Source organism: Rhinoraja longicauda, chromosome 34 (genome assembly GCF_053455715.1).
Source record: "Rhinoraja longicauda isolate Sanriku21f chromosome 34, sRhiLon1.1, whole genome shotgun sequence".
NCBI classification, from domain to species: domain Eukaryota; kingdom Metazoa; phylum Chordata; class Chondrichthyes; order Rajiformes; family Arhynchobatidae; genus Rhinoraja; species Rhinoraja longicauda.
Genome location: NC_135986.1, coordinates 23,091,127 through 23,102,937, shown reverse-complemented (window position 1 = coordinate 23,102,937; position 11,811 = coordinate 23,091,127).

The following is an 11,811-nucleotide window of genomic DNA, read 5'->3' as shown; positions in this document are numbered from 1 at the left end:
AGAGAGAGGGGGAGAGAGGGAAATGGGGAGAGAGGGGGGGCAGAGAGAGGGGCAGAGAGGGAAAGGGGGAGAGAGAGGGCGGCAGAGAGAGAGGGGGGCAGAGAGAGGTGAAACGTCGCTCGTTCCTTCTCTCCAGAGACGCTGCCTGACCCGCTGAGTTACTCCAGCGTTGTGTGTCGGTCTGTCTGCAGTCCCTTCTTCAGTGTACCCCCCCCTCCACATACACACTACCCCCCCCCCCCCCCCCCCCCCCCCACACACCCCCCACCTGTACCTTAGCAAGAGACGGGCGGAGAAGGAAGAGGGCGAACTGTAGGTGGAGGACGGTGAGCGCCGAAGGCAGGTCCATCTTCACCGGCGCCCCAGAGAAGGAGAAGGAGATGGGGAGAGAGAGAGGGAGAGGGGAAGGAGGGAGGGAGAGAGGAAGGAGGGAGGGGGGGAGAGGGAGAGAGAGAGAGGGGGAAGGAGGGAGGGAGGGAGGGGAGGGGAGGGGAAGGGGGGGGGTGCTGGTGTGAAACCCACCCCTCCGACACCTCTTAGCTTGGGTTGGGGTCGGTGCACTCCATAGCACCGGCCGGCGGGGCAGCCTGGCTGGGAGAGGGAGGGAGGGAGGGAGGGAGGGAGAGAGAGAGGTGGAGAGAGGGACAGAGGAACAACGAGAGAGGAAGAGAGAGGGGGGAGAGAGACAGAGGAGGGGGAGATGGAGAGAGATAGAGGGACAGAGAGAGGGAGAGAGGGGGACAGAGAGACAGGGAGAGGGAGAGAAAGGGACTGAGAGGGGGAGAGAGAGGGACAGATGGGGAGAGAGAGAGAGAGGGGGAGAGACAGAGAGGGAGAGACAGGGAGAGGGAGAGACAGAGAGGGGGAGAGAGAGAGAGTCAGGGAGAGAGTGAGTGAGGGTGCTCTGTCGCTTGCTCCTCGCTGGCTGCCCCCTGTTACTCCACAGTGTGGGGGTGGCGTGGGTCGGTGCGCGGTGCAGTCCCGGAGATATCCCGTCTCTCTCTCACTTTCTCCGGCTTATTCCCCGAGCCTTCAACTGCACAGACCTGCCCAGTCTGTGCGAAACAGCCACTCACTCACTTCGGTTAAACACAACTCAAGAGGTCCCGTCCCCCCCACGACTTTGGCTCATGTGACTGCGAAAGGGGAGGGGTGGAGAGAAAGAGAGAGGGAGGGAGACAGAGGGGAGGGAGGGAGGGAGGGAGGGAGGGAGGGAGGGGGAGAGAGAGGGGAGGGGAGGGAGGAAGAGGGGAGGGAGGGAGAGAGGGGAGGGTGAAGAGAGGGGAGGGTGAAGAGGGGGGAGGTGTAGAAGAGAGGGGGGTGGAGAGGGAGGGAGGGATGGAGAGAGAGGGGAGGGAGGGAGGGAGAGGGGAGGGTGTAGAAGAGAGGGGGCTGGAGAGGAGAGAGGGGAGGGGAGGGAGAGGGGGGAGAGGGGAGGGGAGGGAGGGGTCGAGAGGTAGGGAGGGAAGGGAGGGAGAGAGAGGGTAGGGAGAGGGAAACACACACGGACCAGAGGTTTCAAGGACTGGACGGTCTGTCAAAGTTCCTCCCGCTTCGCGGCTGTCACTCGCTCTCACTCCCCTCCCCTCGCCCCGGCTGTGCTGAGCCCGACAGCGACTCCCTTCCCTACCCCAACGGGTCGAGAAGACGGTAACCTGCGGCTGCCACTGATGAGATCTCCGCTGTGGCCCCGACCCCACCGTCAGCGCCTCCACTCTCTCTCTGCCCGCCACCAGCGCCGTCTCTCTCTGTGTCTGTCTCTACAACCAGCGCTGTCTCTCTGTCTATAACCAGCGCTCTCTCTGTCTCTATAACCAGTGCTCTGTCTCTCTCTGTCTCTATAGCCAGCGCTGTCTCTCTGTCTATAACCAGCTCTCTCTCTGTCTCTATAACCAGCGCTGTCTCTCTGTCTATAACCAGCGCTCTCTCTCTCTCTCTGTCTCTATAACCAGCGCTGTCTCTCTGTCTATAACCAGCGCTCTCTCTGTTTCTATAACCAGCGCTGTCTCTCTGCCTCTATAACCAGCGCTGTCTCTCTGCCTCTATAACCAGCGCCGTCTCTCTCTGTCTCTGTAACCAGCGCTCTCTCTGTGTCTACAACCAGCGCGGTCTCTCTGTCTCTATAACTAGAGACAGAGAGACATTCTCAACCGTGCAGGGATTTTCTGTCTTAAACTCCACTGATGCTGCCTTTAAAACCAGTGCTGTGGTCCTCTGTATCAAAGTCCAGTGTAGCAGTTCTCAGCCTCAAAATCCAGTGTAGTGATCCTCCACCTCAATATCCAGTGTAGTGATCCTCCACCTCAATATCCAGTGTAGTGACCCTCCACCTCAAATAGACATCGGTCAGTGGTCATAATGTTTTGGCGCATCGGTGTATTATGGGAGCTTATTCGCGTGATTGGTGTCCGTAAGTTTGGGCGCCTGTAACCCATGGATGGCCTCACCAAGAGAGACGGCACCGATCAGCCAAAACATTACGACCACTGACAGGCGAAGTGAATGACATTGATTATCTTGTTGCAATGGCACCTGTCGAGGGGTGGGATATTTTAGGCAGCAAGTGAACAGTCAGTTCTTGAAGTTGACGTGTTGGATGCAGGAGAAATGGGCAGGAGTTAAGACCTGAGCGACTTTGACAAGGGCCAAATTGTTCTGGCCAGACGATTGGGTCAGAGCATCTCTGAAACGGCAAGGCTTGTGGGGTGCTCCCGGTCAGCAGTGGTGAGAACCCACCGACAGTGGTCCGAGGAGGGACAAACCACAAACCGGCGACAGGAATGGTGTTGGGCGCCCAAGGCTCATCGATGCGCGAGGGCAACGAAGGCTATCCCGTCTGGTCCGAACCGACAGAAGGTCGACTGTGGCACAAGTCACGGGAAATGTTAATGGTGGTGACGGGAGGAATGTGTCACAATACACAGTGCATCGCACCCTGCTGCTTATGGGGCTGCACAAGGAGGACCAACAGCATATTAGGATTTTGCAGCATTTTGTGAATAAATCGATTTGTACCAGCATCTGCAGTTATTTTCTTATAGCATATTAGGCATAATGTTTTGGCTCATCAGGTCATAATGATTTGGCTCACAAAATGCTGGAGTAACTCAGCAGGTCAGGCAGCATCTCAGGAGAGAAAGAATGGGTGAGATGATGCCTGACCTGCTGAGTTACTCCAGCATTTTGTGAATAAATACCTTCGATTTGTACCAGCATCTGCAGTTATTTTCTTATACACAAGATGGAATGGCATAGCGGATTCGATGGGCCGAATGGCCTAGTTCTGCTCCCATAAACAAATGAGATGGCATACTCTGAGCTTAGCCCTATAAACAAACTGCTGCCTGCCTCTGGTTAATATATAATGTTGGCTCGGTCTTTGAACTGAGATGGTTCGATGATGTTTGACCGTTGACTCCAGCTCCCACCTTCAGCTTGGCTTCCTGCATCAAGGTCAAGGGTCAGCCAGAGAGATATTCCCCTACTCTGGGCAAGAGACTCTGTGCGCCCACCCCGATCTATTCCTCTCATGATTTTGTACACCTCTCTAAGATCTCCCCTCGTCCTCAAAGCGCTGGAGTTACTCAGCGGGTCAGGCAGCATCTGTGGAGAACGTGGACAGGTGACGTTTCACAGAGTGCTGGAGTAACTCAGCGGGTCAGGCAGCATCTGTGGAGAACGTGGACAGGTACAAAGTGCTGGAGTAACTCAGCGGGTCAGGCAGCGTCTCTGGAGAACGTGGACAGGTACAAAATGCTGGAGTAACTCAACGGGTCAGGCAGCATCTGTGGAGAACGTGGACAGGTACAAAGTGCTGGAGTAACTCAGCGGGTCAGGCAGCATCTGTGGAGAACGTGGACAGGTACAAAGTGCTGGAGTAACTCAGCGGGTCAGGCAGCGTCTCTGGAGAACATGGACAGGTGACGCTTCGGTTCGAAGTATCTGCTGCAAGTAAGAATCTCATTATTCCGTTTCAGGACTAATGACAATAAACCACCCTTGACGCTTAAACTAAAGACACTTACCTGCGACCCAGTCAGGAACTTGCCCAGCCTCGCCTCTCAAGGCAATGCAGATGGGCCATAAAGAGACAAAGAGATGTCCATAAACACAAAAAAGCTGGAGTAACTCAGCGGGACAGGCAGCATCTGTGGAGAACATGGACAGGTGACGTTTCACAGAGTGCTGGAGTAACTCAGCGGGTCAGGCAGCATCTCTGGAGAGAAGGGATGGGTGACGTTTCGGGTCGAGACCTTTCTTCAGACTGAAACATCAGGGACGGGGAAAGGGATTCTCTCCAGAGACGCTGAGTTACTCCAGCTTTCTTTGTGCCCATCCATCTCCGGCTAAACCAGCATCTGCAGCCCCCCCCCCCCCCTCCCTACACAAAGAGATGTCCGTTCTGGTCCAAACGTCGAAGATAGCCCGAGGGTCGCCAATGAGGTCGAGAGTAGTCGGGGCTGCTCTCTGGTTGTGGTGGGGTGGTTCGGTTGCCTGATAGCACCTGCCTACAGGTGGGCCTGGAGTGCATGTTGGTGAATGCTGGCACGCTGGGCTGAAGAGGTCCGTTTCCACGCTGTGTCACTCTTTACACCTGACTAGAGGAGTCCCCCCGTTTGCAAGGAAGGCTCTTTTTAAAAATATCTGAGGCCCCTGTTTTCAACGCTCCCTTTAAGTCCAATGTTTTCGCTGGGAAATGTGTTCTGTTACTGTACAACAACATCCAAGGAGAGTGATTTTTTTAAAAAAGTGTGCTGGGATATTAATAGAAACAATGGTCTGGAATAGCTGTGCGACCAAGCTCCCGGGGGCTCCGCGTTATTGGAGAGTCGTTGAACTTGTCGGGTGTTCGTTGGACTTTACAGTGGTATTCTTGTAAAGAGACTTGGGACGTTTTGCAGGGTCAGCCGGCTGTCTTCCAAGGGGACGCAGGAGAGGAGGCGGACTTGGCTGAGGTTGTGGACTGCGGAGGGAGAAACACAGAGAGCAGGTGCAGGAGGAGGCCATTCGGCCCTTCGAGCCAGCACCGCCATTCAATACGATCCACAATCAGTGCCCCGTTCCTGCTTTCGCCCCACATCCCTTGATTCCGTTAGCCCCTAAGAGCTAAATCTAACTATCTTGAAAACATCCAGTGAATTGGCCTCCACTGCCTTCTACATAGAAACATAGCAAGATAGGTGCAGGAGGAGGCCATTCGGCCCTTCGAGCCAGCACCGCCATTCATTGTGATCGCGGCTGATCGTCCCCAATCAGTAACCCGTGCCTGCCTTCTCCCCATATCCCTTGATTCCACATCTCCCCATATCCCTTGATTCCACATCTCCCCATATCCCTTGATTCCACATCTCCCCATATCCCTTGATTCCACATCTCCCCATATCCCTTGATTCCACATCTCCCCATATCCCTTGATTCCACTTCTCCCCATATCCCTTGATTCCACTTCTCCCCATATCCCTTGATTCCACTTCTCCCCATGTCCCTTGATTCCACTTCTCCCCATATCCCTTGATTCCACATCTCCCCATATCCCTTGATTCCACTAGCCCCTAGAGCTCTATCTGACTCTCTCTTAAATCCATCCAGTGAATTGGCCTCCACTGTCCTCTGTGGCAGAGAATTCCACAGATTCACAACTCTGGGTGGAAAAAGTTTTTCATCATCTCAGTCCTAAATGGCCTACCCCTTATTCGTAAACTGTGTGACCCCCTGATTCTGGACTCCCACCCAACAGAATTCCACAGGGAACTTGTGTGGTGTCAGTGGAGGAGGAAGTCAAGAAGCAGAGGCAAGGACGCCAAGCACCCGGGCAACGCTTCCTGACGGTGGCGCAGCGGGTAGAGCTGCTGCCTCACCGCTCCAGAGACCCGGGTTCGATCCCGGCCACGGCTGCTTGTCTGTCAAGTGAGGTCAAGTCAAGTTTATTTGTCACATACACATACAGGACGAAGGCATTTATTCACAACATGCTGGAGTAACTCAGCAGGTCAGGCAGCATCTCAGGGTAGAAGGAATGGGCGACGTTTCAGACTGAAGAAGGGTCTCGACCCGAAACGTCGCCCATTCCTTCTCTCCTGCCTGACCCGCTGAGTTACTCCAGCATTTTGTGAATAAATACCTTCGATTTGTACCAGCACCTGCAGTTATTTTCTTACATATACACATACAAGATGTGCAGTGAAATGAAAGGTCACCCACAGTCCAGCAATAAGAGCAATAACAATAAGCAATAACACACACACAATCACAGACCAACACAAAACAAAAAAAAGAAACATCCATCACAGTGAGTCTCCTCCAGTCACCTCCTCACTGCGATGGATGTTTCTTTTTTTGTTTGTTTTGTGTTGGTTTGTGATTGTGTGTGTTGTTGCTTATTTTTATTGCTCTATTTTATTGCTCTTCCCCTGTTTTTCTACCTTCTCCCCGTGGGTTTTCTCCGGGGATCTCCGGTTTCCTCCCACACACTCCAAAGACGCACGGGTTAATTGGCGTCGGTGTCATTGCAAACTATTGTCCCGCACGATTTCTTCACACAGAGAGTGGCGAGTCTGTGGAATTCTCTCCCACAGAGGGTAGTTGAGGCCAGTTCATTGGCTATATTTAAGAGGGAGTTAGATGTGGCCCTTGTGGCTAAAGGGATCAGGGGGTATGGAGAGAAGGCAGGTACAGGTTACTGAGCTGGATGATCAGCCATGATCATATTGAATGGCGGTGCAGGCTCGAAGGGCCTACTCCTGCACCTATTTTCTATGTCTATGTTTCTATAGTGTCGGTGTGCCAAATGGCCCTGTCTCCGTGCTGTGTCTCTAAACCAAACGACGCTAATTGGGAGATTGAGACCTCCCTCCCTCCCTCCCTCCCGTACTGATTGAGAATGATCAGCCATGATCACATTGAATGGCGGTGCTGGCTCGAAGTCTATTGTCTATTGTACCTCCACCTGCCAGCAAAAGCACAGGAGTGAAAGCGTTGAGGAGGGAAGGGTGGTTCTTGGGGAGTGGACACCTCGTCCACTTGTGTGGCTTAACAAGGAACGCACGCACGCACACACACACACACACACACACACACACACAGGGGTGAGGAAATGTGAATTCACATTAGACTGGGACGCTTTAAAACCTCATCTGTTTTTGCCATTAGGATCCGGGCTGGAATCCAAACAAAAAGCAAGAATGGGCCCGTCTTGCCTCATTGAGGACACCCTCTGGAAACCCTGCAATAGAAAGCTTACGCTCAGCTCGCATCCAAAGGCATTTCCGCAAAAACCCACCCTCTCAACTCGCTCCTCAAGCTGCCTCGGCAAGGCCACCACCGGCATGATCAAGGATGAGTCTGAAGATGGGTCTCGACCCGAAATGTCACCCATTCCTTCTCTCCACAGATGCTGCCTGTCCCGCTGAGTTACTCCAGCTTTTTGCGTCTATCTTCGGTTTAAACCAGCATCTGCAGTTCCTTCCTGCACACCCCGGTCACCCCGTCTCTCCTCCCCTCTCCCGTCGGGCAAGAGGCACAGAGGTGTGAAAACGCACACCTCCAGATTCACAAAGTGCTGGAGTAACTCAGCGGGTCAGGCAACATCTCAGGAGAGAAGGACTGGGTGACGTTTCGGGTCGACCCATTCCTTCTCTCCTGAGATGCTGCCTGACCTGCTAGACAATAGATGCAGGAGGAGGCCATTCGGCCCTTCGAGCAAGCGCCGCCTTTCAATGTGATCGTGGCTGATCATTCTCAATCAGTACCCCGTTCCTGCCTTCTCCCCATACCCCCTGACTCCACTATCCTTAAGAGCTCTATCTAGCTCTCTCTTGAATGCATTCAGAGAATTGGCCTCCACTGCCTTCTGAGGCAGAGAGTTCCACAGATTCACAACTCTCTGACTGAAAAAGTTTTTCCTCATCTCAGTTCTGAGTTACTCCAGCATTTTGTGAATAAATACCTTCGATTTGTACCAGCATCTGCAGTTATTTTCTTACGCCTCCAGATTCAGGGGCAGTTTCTTCCCGGCTGCAATCAGGCGACTGAACCGCCCCATCACAAACTGAGCTGGTATCTATCTACCTCATTGCAGTCCGCACCGATCAACGATCACCCCACGCACTAGTTCTATGTCATCCCAGTTTTCTGCCCAGCCACACTAGGGGACAATCTGCGGAGTGGTGAATCTGTGGAATTCTCTGCCACAGAAGGTAGTCGAGGCCAGTTCATTGGCTATATTTAAAAGGGAGTTAGATGTGGCCCTTGTGGTTAAAGGGATCAGGGGGTATGGAGAGAAGGCAGGTACAGGATACTGAGTTGGATGATCAGCCATGATCATATTGAATGGCAGTGCAGGCTCGAAGATCCGAATGGCCTACTCCTGCACCTATTTTCTATGTTTCTATGTTTCTATCTACAGAAGTCAATTCATCTACAAACCTGCACGTCTTTGGAGTGTGGGAGGAAACCAGAGCATCTGGAGAAAACCCACACGGTCACACAGGGAGAACGTACAAACTTCCATACAGACAGCATCTGTGTTCAGGATTTAGATGCTGACATCTAAGACAGCAACTCTACCACTGCGCCCCAAAAGTATTAGGGCCTTTTTGTAGGCTCTCCTATCCACGTTCTCCAGAGATGCTGCCTGAGTTACTCCAGCACTCTGTGCCTTTTTTTTCCTAAACCAGCATCTGCAGTTAAAAAAAAAAAATCTGCTTCTTTAGACATAAGACTTTATACTTTGGAGATGCAGCGTGGAAATAGGCCCTTCGGCCCACCTAGTCCGCACCGACCAACGACACTGGCACCATCTTACACACTAGGGGTCAGTTTACAATTGTTACCAAAGCCAATGAACCTACAATTAACCTGTGCGTCTTTGAAGTGTGGGAGGAAACCGGAGCACCCAGAGAAAACCCACGCGGGTCACGGGGAGAACGTACAAACTCTGTGCAGACAGCGCCCGTAGTCGGGATCGAACCCGGGTATCCGACGCTGCGAGGCCGCGACTCTACCGCCGTGCCACCTCCCTGTCACTGTTCTCCTGTCTGCTTGGTACGTGTAGGGAAATAACTGCAGATGCTGGTACAAATCGAAGGTATCACAAAATGCTGGGGTAACTCAGCGGGTCAGGCAGCATCTAGGAGAGAGCGAATGGGTGACGTTTCGGGTCGAGACCCTTCTTCGGTCTGAAGAAGGGTCTCAATAGACAATAGGTGCAGGAGGAGGCCATTCGGCCCTTCGAGCCAGCACCGCCATTCAATGTGATCATGGCTGATCATTCTCAATCAGTACCCCGTTCCTGCCTTCTCCCCATACCCCCTGACTCCGCTATCCTTAAGAGCTCTATCTAGCTCTCCCTTGAATGCATCCAGAGAATTGGCCTCCACTGCCTTCTGAGGCAGAGAATTCCACAGATTCACAACTCTCTGACTGAAAAAGTTTTTCCTCGTCTCCATTCTAAATGGCCTACCCCTTATTCTTAAACTGTGGCCCCTGGTTCTGGACTCCCCCAACATTGGGAACATGTTTTCTGCCTCTAACGTGTCCAACCCCTTAATAATCTTATATGTTTCGATAAGATCCCCTTTCATCCTTCTAAATTCAAGTGTATACAAGCCTAGCCGCTCCAGTCGTTCAACATACGACAGTCCTGCCATTCTGGGAATTAACCTGGTGAACCTACGCTGCATAGCATGAATATCCTTCCTCAAATTTGGAGACCAAACCTGCACACAGTACTCCAGGTGCGGTCTCACTAGGGCCCTGTATAACTGTAGAAGGACCTCTTTGCTCCTATACTCAACTCCTCTTGTTATGAAGGCCAACATTCCATTGGCTTTCTTCACTGCCTGCTGTACCTGCATGCTTCCTTTCAGTGACTGATGCACTAGGACACCCAGATCTCATTGTACGTCCCCTTTTCCTATCTTGACACCATTCAGATAACGTCTCGACCCGAAACGTCACCCATTCCCTCTCTCCTGAATGCTGCCTGACCTGCTGAGTTACTCCAGCACCCTGCCTGCTTCGCATCTTTTTATTCCGCACTGCGAGCTTTGAAGGCTCTTTGCACATTGCTCAACGCACCAGTCCCTATCTAGGTCCTTTGTTATTTTATCAAGGAATCCAGTTTATCAGCTCTCGATGTGAACACTGTACTGAAGCTTATCAGCGGTTTCCCTCTCCGAATGCCTCCGTCCCAGATTGTTTGCACAACATCCCATTCCATTAGCAAACTCCTCAGCAAATGGAACTGCCCCTGCCTGCTAGCAGCGACTGCCAGACACACTTCAGATAGAGAGAGACTGATAAACAGTAGCGCTCATGTTCCCAAAGTGCCAGGAAATGCCCACCTTTCAGCATCCAACCACCTATTAAAGACTTTAGACTGCCCTAGTGTCCACAAAAAAGTGTTTTTCTTTTTCGGTGGCGCAGCGGTAGAATTGCTGCCCTTACAACACTGGAATTGAGAAAGATGAGAGGGGATCTTATCGAAACATATAAAATTATTAAGGGGTTGGACACGTTAGAGGCAGGAAACATGTTCCCAATGTTGGGGGAGTCCAGAACCAGGGGCCACACACAGTTTAAGAATAAGGGGTAGTCCATTTAGAACGGAGATGAGGAAAAACTTTTTCAGTCAGAGAGTTGTAAATCTGTGGAATTCTCTGCCTCAGAAGGCAGTGGAGGCCAATTCTCTGGATGCATTCAAGAGAGAGCTAGATAGAGCTCTTAAGGATAGAGGAGTCAGGGGGTATGGGGGGAGAAGGCAGGAACGGGGTACTGATTGAGAATGATCAGCCATGATCACATTGAATGGTGGTGCTGGCTCGAAGGGCCGAATGGCCTCCTCCTGCACCTATTGTCTGTTGTCTATTGTCACAATGCTTACAGCGCCGGAGACCCGGGTTCGATCCTGACCACGGGTGCCGTGCCTCTTATGGAGTTGGTGCGTTCTCCCCGTGACCCGCGTGGCTCATCTCCGGGTGCTCCGGTTTCCTCCCGCACTCCCCCAAAGTGGTGCAGGTTTGTAGGCTAATTGGTAAATTGTCCCGAGTGTGTGCAGGATGGTGCTAGTAGTATACGGAGTGGTCGCTGGTCGGCGCAGACTCGACGGGCCGAAGGGCCTGTTTCTGTGTGTATGTGTGTGTATCTCTAAACTAAACCAAACGGGTGGGCCGAGAGTTCTGCAGAAGGGAAGGTGGTGATAGTTGCCGACGCTTGCCTGTGCCTGGTGCTGGTTTATAAAAAAGATAAGACAATAAGTGGTGGAATAACTCAGCAGGCCAGGCAGCATCTCTGGAGCAAAAAGGGTTTTGGGAGTGAGGAAGTTGGCAACCCAAGAGAGACAGTATGGTAAGATTATTAAGGGGTTGGACAAGTTAGAGGCAGGAAACATGTTCCCAATGTTGGGGGAATCCAGAACAAGGGGCCACAGTTTAAGAATAAGGGGTCGGCCATTTAGAACTGAGATGAGGAAAAACTTTTTCAGTCAGAGAGTTGTGAATCTGTGGAATTCTCTGCCTCAGAAGGCAGTGGAGGCCAATTCTCTGAATGCATTCAAGAGAGAGCTAGATAGAGCTCTTAAGGATAGCGGAGTCAGGGGGTATGGGGAGAGGGCAGGAACGGGGTACTGATTGAGAATGATCAGCCATGATCACATTGAATGGCGGTGCTGGCTCGAAGGGCCGAATGGCCTCCTCCTGCACCTATTGTCTATTGTCTACTGTCTATTGTCTATTGGGTGGCAGGTAGGAGAATAAACATTATTGTTACTGAAGAATTATTGTCACTAAACATTATTTAGTCTGAAGAAGGTTT